Source organism: Stylophora pistillata, chromosome 3 (assembly GCF_964205215.1).
Source record: "Stylophora pistillata chromosome 3, jaStyPist1.2, whole genome shotgun sequence".
NCBI classification, from domain to species: Eukaryota; Metazoa; Cnidaria; class Anthozoa; order Scleractinia; family Pocilloporidae; genus Stylophora; species Stylophora pistillata.
The window spans coordinates 23562710-23572128 of record NC_142521.1 but is presented as its reverse complement, the minus strand read 5'-3'; the positions used below and the strand labels follow the sequence as shown (position 1 = coordinate 23572128).

The window sequence follows — 9419 nt, the reverse complement described above, 5'->3', positions numbered from 1 at the left end:
GAATACTTGGTGTGATTTCGATGGCAAATGTGGTAGAATTATGTGTGTGTGTGTGTGTGGTTCGAACTAGAAGGTAACAGAAAACGAAACGAAGCTAATTAATTGACTTACAAACCATGACACAGCACAATGACCTATTCTTGAAATCAACTGAACTAATAATGAAGGAAACGATAAACTAAATCGAGCATAAACAATATAGATAACTTACTTTGGTAGAGCTCCTAGCGTACTTGAAAAGCGCGGTGGCGGAGTAGGCAAAACAATTTTACACTGAGTCAGAAATTTTCTTCAGTTCATTCGGGAAAAATTCCCAGATGACGATCACACCAAAGCTCCATATGCTAGAACAACAGGTGTGCCCTTTCCTTCGACAATGGCACATGGGTCTTGGATTCTATGGTGAACAAGGAATACACTCCGAATTCAATACCAAGTCTCCGCATTTTGACCATGTGAAGAAAAAGGACACAAGATTACTTCAAATCCTTGTCAACCACCACATTGCCACGATTCCGGAATTAACTGGGAAAGCTCCCAAACCAAAGGAGAGAAATTTAAAACGAAAAGTAAATGAGTGAAACGGAAGCCACGGGTTTCGCCCATAACGAGTTTCGCCCATAAAGCGTTTCGCCCAGACATATCCTCGTTTCGCCCAGACCTATCCTCGTTTCGCCCAGACCTATACTCGTTTCGTTGAAAGAACTGGGTACATGTGCATGTTCAAAATCGTGAACGGAGAGTGTCCGCATTATATTACAAGCTATAGAACTTATGTAAAAAACATCCATTCTTATAATACGCGAGCTTCTTTCCATGATCGTCTCGCCGTGCCGAGATGTCGCTCCAACGCAGGCCTCCGAACATTTCATGCGAGTGCCACTTACTTATGTAACCGTCTGGACGACAAATTTAAAACTGTTACAGATGAAAGCAATTTTAAGAAACTTTTAGGGAACAATTTCTTACAAAGTAAGTCAGATCGTGAACATTTTACTATCTCTTGAACGTTTTGAATATATATATGTGCATGCTGTTCTTGATAATCTAGTTTTTACAATTTTTACAATTCTTTTAATACAGCCCAAAATGTAAACTACTGGGTTACCAGTAATTCTGTTAGCTATTAAAGTTTATTTATTTAGTTATTTACATAGAATGAGAATCTCTGATCCGACTAGAATTATTTCTGACAAGAGAGCTCGAGAGTCGAGATTCGTAAGCTTACTTTGCCTCGATTAAATTAATAAAAGCTAACCAGACCAAGTTTTCTATCCACTGAAATAAACTCAAACATATGTGATTGTCAGAGTTGACAGCATCTCTAAGTGAGGAAAAGTTGGAGGCACGAACCGAATCGAGCCGGACCAAATTCGAAATGGACGACCGAAAGTCCTTCCCAGGCCCTTGTTTCTTGGAAAATGTTAGGAACACGAACGAGTTCTTCTCCTTGCACGCGCAACGCGTATATACATTCCCTTTTTTCCCTCTTGTTTGTGTGCGCGTGTACCCGGAAAGTGATCAATGAATACGGAAGTCGGCAGGTTATTCTTTTCGCTTGTGTTCAGAGACATTTATGAGGTAATTCAATTTTTCACGTGTACTTATAATTTGCACGCAATTTAAGCTTAATAACGATAAGAGACGCAGGCGCCGGTGATGGCTGCCACGAATTTTCACGCTCTGATATTAGTTCTATATTTCTCCTTACTACAAAGCAAAGTTCCCTCATTTTTGGGTTCGACCCATTTATTTAAAGATGGCAGTTATTTATTTTATCCAAGGACTTCTACTGGAGACCAGAGGAATGACTTTCCGTGGTTCTTCATTTCAAGCCAGCCTACAGTGGTTCGACGCTCATTGAGTTCAACGGGTTTCTGCCAAATGAGAGTCCCGCTATCTAAATGGACTAAGCATGGGTATTTATCACAGTTGATTCCTGGTCATGATCCACCGCTTGATTTAACGGTGTACAAAGATGTTCTTGGAAATCCTGGTCCTGGAAGTTTTCAGAATGAATTTCATCGAAGGAACTGCGATTTGCATACGCACTGTTCCTCTATAACTACAACTACATATTCCCGTGCGGAATTACTTTGGTATTCGGCATCGCTTCAATTGTTCCCTTGATTGTTCCATTGTTCCTGTATTGAAGTTAATTGGTATTTTTTAATTTCGAGGACGCAGAGGTGGTCAACGAATAAGACAGCGAAAGATCCCTGTGCTTATTTCTTGTCGTCTAGATATTGCTCGTTCTAACTATATGATCTCTCATACTCTGGTTAATGTTAACATTAATCAGCAAGAGTCAGGAAAGCAATTAAGATTATGCTGCCTAAATGCTAGATCACTGAAGAATAAATCTGCTGACTTTGTTTGTTACGTGGAGTCGTGTGTAGCAGATATTATTACCATCACTGAGACCTGGCTTACAGCTGACGATACTGCACATCGTGTTGAGATCACTCCTCCTGGATTCAAGTTTCTGGACCAACCACGACCAGGTCGTATCGGGGGGAGGAACTGCTATATTGCGCAGAGATAACATCAATGTTAATAAAGTTGATGCCGGTGATCGTAATTCTTTCGAGTTTTCAGAACGGATTATAAAGCATGGGTCCTTTACACTACGGACTATTATTATTTACCGTCCACCATATTCGACAAACCATCCAGCTAGTATCAGAACATTCATCGCGGAGTTCTCTACATATTTGGAATCTATTGTTATGTCGTCTGAACCGTTGCTGATAACCGGGGATTTCAACATACATGTTGATCAGCTGAGTGATCCAGATAGTGATATTTTTCTTGAGTACCTTGAATCTATGGGTTTCCTCCAACATGTGGATAAACCGACGCATCGGTCGGGTCACACCCTTGATCTGATTATCACTCGACAATGTGACGTTGTTCTGGCTAGTGCTCCCACGACTGACTACTTTCTATCAGACCATTGTTCTGTCTTATGTGATCTCAATGTTGTGAAACCGGCCTTACCAACAAAAACAATATCCTACAGGAAAATTAAAGATATCGATCGGCAAATTTTACGTGATGAGTTGGCGGAAACTAAGTTGTGCCTGAGTAGTCCTAGCACCCTAGATGATCTTGTTGAATGTTATAATTCAACTCTTTCTTCACTTCTTGATGGTCATGCTCCACTGTTAACTAAGAGATTTAAAATCAGACCTCTTGTGCCCTGGTTTAATAATGATATTAAACAAGCGAGGAAGGAAAGGCGAAGGGCAGAAAAAAATGGCGCCGAACTGGCTGTGCTTCTCATTTTTTGGAATTTAAATCTTAGAGGAACTACACCACTTATCTTATGAATACTGCGCGTCGTGAATTTTTTAAGGAATTCATCGATAAGAACAGTTCCAATCCAAGGGATTTGTTCACGGCAACTAAGAAACTACTGAAGCATGATCATGTTGTTCCTTTTCCACCATCAAATAATTTATTAACTCTTGCCAATGAGATGGGCACGCTCTTTATTGATAAAATCAGAACGATTCACGCTAAGCTTGATGAATTAACATCTTCAGCTTTATTAGAAGTTTTTGGCGATGATACTGAATCATGGTCTGGTGCTTCGATGGATCATTTTAAACCATTGTCAGAAGGAGATGTGCGTAAACTCATTGAAGGTTTTCCTAAGAAAAGTTGTATTTTGGATCCCATGCCAACGTCTTTGGTGATTAACTGTATTGACGTGCTTCTTCCAGTTATTACTAAAGTCATTAATCTGTCCCTGGAGTCTGGTTCGTTCTCATTAAACTGGAAATGTGCACTGGTTAATCCGTTATTAAAGAAGACCGGTCTTGATCCGGTATTTAAGAACTGTAGGCCAGTAAGTAAACTTCAGTATGTGTCAAAACTTACTGAAAGAGCTGTCTTCAATCAGTTGCATGAACATATGATGGCAAATAGCATTTATCCCTTATTCCAGTCTGCATATAGAAAATACCACAGTACAGAGACTGTATTACTGAGAGTAATGAATGATATTCTTTTAAAGATGAACTCCCAACATGTAACGTTATTGGTTCTGTTGGATCTTAGCGCAGCATTTGACACAGTGTCCCACGATGTGTTGCTCGATCGTTTGCATAATGATGTTGGTTTACTTGGGAATGCTCTCAAATGGTTCCACTCCTATCTTTCTCAAAGAAGCCAGCGGGTCTCTATACATGGTACTCTGTCCAATTATTTTGAATTAGACTGTGGTGTTCCGCAGGGCTCTTGCCTTGGACCTCTATTATTCATAGTTTATGCATTAAAGCTATTCGCTATCATAAAGAAACATCTTCCTCGTGTGCATTGCTTTGCTGATGATACGCAATTGTATCTTAGCTTCAAGTCTGATGATAAGTCTAGTCTTGATGAAGCTGTCAGTGCTATGAATAGATGTATTTGTGATTTAAGAAATTGGATGATTAGGGATAGGCTAATGATTAATGACGATAAAACTGAGTTGATCTTAATAGGAACTAGACAACAAGTAGGTAAGATCAACGATGAATGGAACATTTCCGTAGGTGATTGTGATATTTATCCTAGTTCCTGTGTTAGAAATCTCGGTGCATGGTTTGATAATAAGTTGTCTATGTCAACGCACGTTAATAAAATTTGTAATTCCGCGTTTTATCACCTACATGATATTAGGAGGATTAAGAATTATTTATCTCGCGATTCGTTATTAACGGTTATTCATGCTTTTATCACTAGTCGCTTAGACTATTGTAATGGACTTTTGTATGGCCTTCCTAAGTCGCAAATAGCCAAATTGCAACGTGTGCAGAATGCTGCGGCTAGACTTGTACTGAGTTTAAGTAAGTATTCGCATATTTCTCCTGCGCCTTGTCAACTTCACTGGTTACCAATACAACATCGTGTTCATTTTAAGATCATAATTTTAACATTTAAAGCTATTCATGGATGGGCGCCTAGGTATATCATTGAACTAATTAACATCAAGCCTAGGTCTGTATATAATCTTAGATCAAATCAAAGTTTATTACTTGACCCTCCTAAGGGGAAAATGCTTGCCACGTTGGGGGACAGATCATTCTCTGCTGCTGCCCCGTACTTATGGAATGCTCTGCCAGCTGAATTACGTGCTATTCAATCATTTTCCATTTTTAAAGGCAAGCTGAAAACTTATTTATTTCGTGCAGCTTTCTCAAAGTACCTTGTCTGACAATTACTTTTATTAGTATTACAAATTAGTTCCTTATTAAGATCCTTATTCCTAATTAAGATCCTTATTATGGATATTCCATATTATTCTTATTTTTAACATACATTGTTAATATTGATGTACATGTAATTAGTTTTATAAATTTGAATTTACTGTAGTATTCTAAGTTGTTAAGCGCTGTTGATCATTGAATGAAAATAGCGCTCTAAAAGTTAAATTAAATTAAATGAAAAAGTACAAACGTTTTAAAGAGAGCAATTTTATTCTAAGAACTAAAATCTAACTTTTACAATAAATAAACTTGATCCCTTGATTCCTATTTATTCTCGAACTATTGGTCCATTGACATGGAAACAAGCCTTGAGTAGCTGAGCTGCTGACTTTTGGTGGCAGGCGTACTGGTCTCAGTAGCTTAGTATTTTCGCTTGCACGGAGCAGTACTTTTTCTTCTGTAGGTTAGTTAGTTTTCTTTCCGAAACCAATCTAATTTGAAGGGCCACAAGGCAAGCTTCCTTATGTAGTATGCGGCAGGTGTATAAGCATGTAAAGAGGCGTCTGGGCTCTTCCTGAGGCACGTTTGTTTAGGGCGCTATGCCATCCTTCCACATCATTGTTGGTGCGAATCTGCTGCTTGTACACACTCCAGCAGGAGGGAGGCCAGGTAGTGCTTTGCACCCAGGTGCCATCAGCATACTCCACAAACTTCTGCAGGGGTTCAGTGGTAGCTTGCAGCTGAAGACGGCTAAACATGGCAGGTATCTGACTCGCAGACAGGAATGGTAAGGCCATTAATTTACGGAGATACTTAAAGGTGCCATCATCTGATTGATATGCGGGCTGAAGGCCAAGTTCTTGAATCCGTAATGTAAAAAGAAGGTTACAAAAAATGGTAAGCAAATATTAAAAAAGATTTGACACTCTTCCTGGTTTAGCTTTCTCCGTCAAGGAAAAAAATCAATTTGATACAGCTTCTCTTACTGACCTTTCTCCACCGAGCTTGTGTCCAATGGAATACACAGCCTCTTACCATCACATCTGGTAGGACATCACGGAGGCAGTTCCACATTGCTTTCTCAAAGTCAACCATGACCTGATTAACCTTTGGGTTCTGTGGCAGGAGGTGTAGAATTTTTTTAAATATATTTTTCATCGCGTGCAACCCTAAAAGATACCCTTACGGCTAAATGTAACTCAATTTTTCCCAGAACACCCAAAGTGAGACCATTATCTTGAAATTTTCAGCCCTAAGCGAGACAACGAGCATCCCAGTCCTTTTTATATGGGATTCTCCCCGGGATGATTGGTCGGTCAGTTCAAATTGAACGTTGTGCACGGTTACGTCAAAAAAGCCAACAGAAATTCAACAAATGGTTCCCCAACCATTGCACTTCAATTAACTACGCTCACATAAGGGTACAAAGGATGAAATTAAGAGAATGCTGTAAGTGGTGTTACTAGAGGCCATTTCCTTCTTTCAAAATGTTATATAGTGTTAACGGACATGAATCTGACTCAACGAAATTCTAGACATGGAATATTAAGAACATTTTTTGTCACATTAAAACTCTTGTAAAATGCCGAAGTGTAATGTTAGTTAGGGGAGTTACGTCACAACATTATAAGTAAGTTTTGTTACATAAAAACTTACCTTAAAAATAAAAGAAAACAGTAAAATCTACTTTAAAGGGGGTGACAAACATTTAGGGGAACAAATAACCCAGAAAGATACGATGATGGTCAGGGATGGAGAAGATGAACATGGGTTGGAAACGACGAGGTTGAAAAAAAATAGGTATCGGTTTTGCAATACGCACAAACCATCAGCTAGCTGCCATAAACTATGGTATTTCAGTTCTTGATAACCAAGGGAATTCGGACTGATTGTTCTATTACCATATCAAATGGTACTATCTACAAGACAAATATAATAAACATTGAGCAGTCTTGACTTCCGCCATTATATTTAGAAAAAACTATTGCTTTTGAAACAATTTTCAGTGTATTAAGAATCCAAATAATAATTTTAAAGGATTATTGTGTGAAATTCAAGATATTCGTTTAAGGCAACAAAATCGCGCGAGGATATGATGGGCAATGGGCAACACACCCCTTAATTGTCTGTGTAGTACTCAGTTGCCTAGTAAAACAAAATCGCCTTTCAGATCACTCAGTCTTTCAGTCAGGTCGGAGCTAGCACACAGTTTTATCTGCTAACCAATAAACCTCGTTGATCATACATTGTGGCCTGTGTTTCCATCTGATTGAATATAAAGTGGAAACTGTTTTGCAATACGCACAAACCATTAGCTAGCTGCCATAAATCTCTCATAAAAGTTCGCGTTATATTAATCTGGTTTTTAAACAAGGGTAAACATAATTTTGAATTGCATTAATTCCACATTCCAACTTCGACATTTTGTTATGTCATAACTCATTTCGGGATACAATCATTCGCAACTGTAATGAAATTGTAACAAATAAAAAAAACGTAAATCATAAGTATCGTTAAACTATTCTCTTAATTTCTTCCTTTGTACCCCTATAAGAGCGTAGTTAATTGAAGTGGAATGGTCGGGGAACCATTTGTTGAATTTCTGTTGGCTTTTTTGACGTAACCGTGCACAACGTTCAATTTGAACTGACCGACCAATCATCCTGGCTGGACTCCCATATAAAAAGGACTGGGATGCTCGTTGTCTCGCTTAGGGCTGTAAATTTCAAGATAATGGTTTCACTTTGGGTGTTCTGGGAAAAATTGAGTTACATTTAGCCGTAAGGGTATCTTTTAGGGTTGCACGCGATGAAAAATATATTTAAAAAAATTCTTTTTCTCAGGAGCCTATTACTCAAGAGCCAATTGCTCCAGGCTTTATTTACTCGATTCATGTTATTAAAGATTGAAATGGTCTCATTTAGGGGTCCAAAAACGGTTGGGCCACGCATACATTTGTCTCCTTTAAGAGTTTATTTCAAAATTCCAGACGAGCATCCCAGTCCATTTTATATGGGATTTCCCCTCCGGGCTAATAAAATCATAATAAGTTATTCATAATTCATTTGTGAACATACAAAACGGGATTGTGCACGGCCAGAGAGCGTCTATTGATTCCAACTGATGTTTGCCAGGTTTCCTGTATACATGGTATACAGGGTATACTTGGGTATACATGAATATACAGGGTGTACAGGGTATACAAGGTAGACAGGGTATACGAGGTATACAAGGGTATTTGAGGTATACAAGGGTATACAAGGTATACAAGGGTATACATGATATACATGGGTACAAAGGGTATAATGGGTAAACAAGGTACACAGGGTATACATGGGTAACCAGGGTACACAGGGTATACATGGGTACACAGGGTACACATGGGTACACAGGGTACACAGGGTAACAGGGTAACAGGGTAACAGGGTACACATGGTACACAGGGTACACAGGGTAGGCATTTATCGATTATGCTAGTAAAAGTGGCATATTATGCTACTAGCATTGCTTTTTTTTGGCCAAATTATGCTAACATTATGCTCTTTTTTCCAAATTATGCCACCGTTGTTTTAAATTATGCTCTTTGCAAAAATGCAGATAAGTCCAAAATATATATTTTTTAACTAGAAGCCGTTCGTCTACAGGAAAGAAACGCAACAAATCCACAATGAATTTCAAATAAACATGTGGTTCAGGTTAGAACCGGGCTCAGTGCTTCACAGTGAACTACAAATGCTACTAGTTTAACTAAAACTTTAAATATCGATTAAGGTCACCAAGTGCTTGGGACTAGAGACAAAAAATTATCAAATAATGGCATCAAAAATGATCTGATAATTATCAAAATGCGCAAATTATGCTAGCATTGCCCGGCTTCGAGTCGCAGGCCGTTGCGGACCACTGGGCCTTCTGGCTGCCAGGAGTGTAATCCCTTATGGGATGTCCGATCACCTTCCTATTGTTGTTACGAGGAAATATAATCACACAAGTGACGCGGATGTCGTTACACATGTCGTGACGTCGCGTCACGATTATGTTCGCAATGTATTGTGGTTAGAAGAAGGAATGAGCACGCCTTCAAGATGGTGTGGTAATGTTGTTTTTTTGGAAACGAGCCTTTATTCTGTCTCGAATGATTAAGCGAACTGCGAACTACGAGACCAACAAAAGATTGTTAAAATTTGAATATTCTACACACAAGATCTAACGATAGCAGGTTCAATA

The 9419-nt window shown here is 38.9% G+C and overlaps 1 pseudogene; it reads right to left on the bottom strand.

Moving 5' to 3' along the window:
- Positions 1 to 5607: 5607 nt before the first annotated feature.
- On the bottom strand, positions 5608 to 6290 carry LOC148735125 (uncharacterized; annotated as a pseudogene).
- Between the last annotated feature and the right edge of the window lie 3129 nt (positions 6291 to 9419).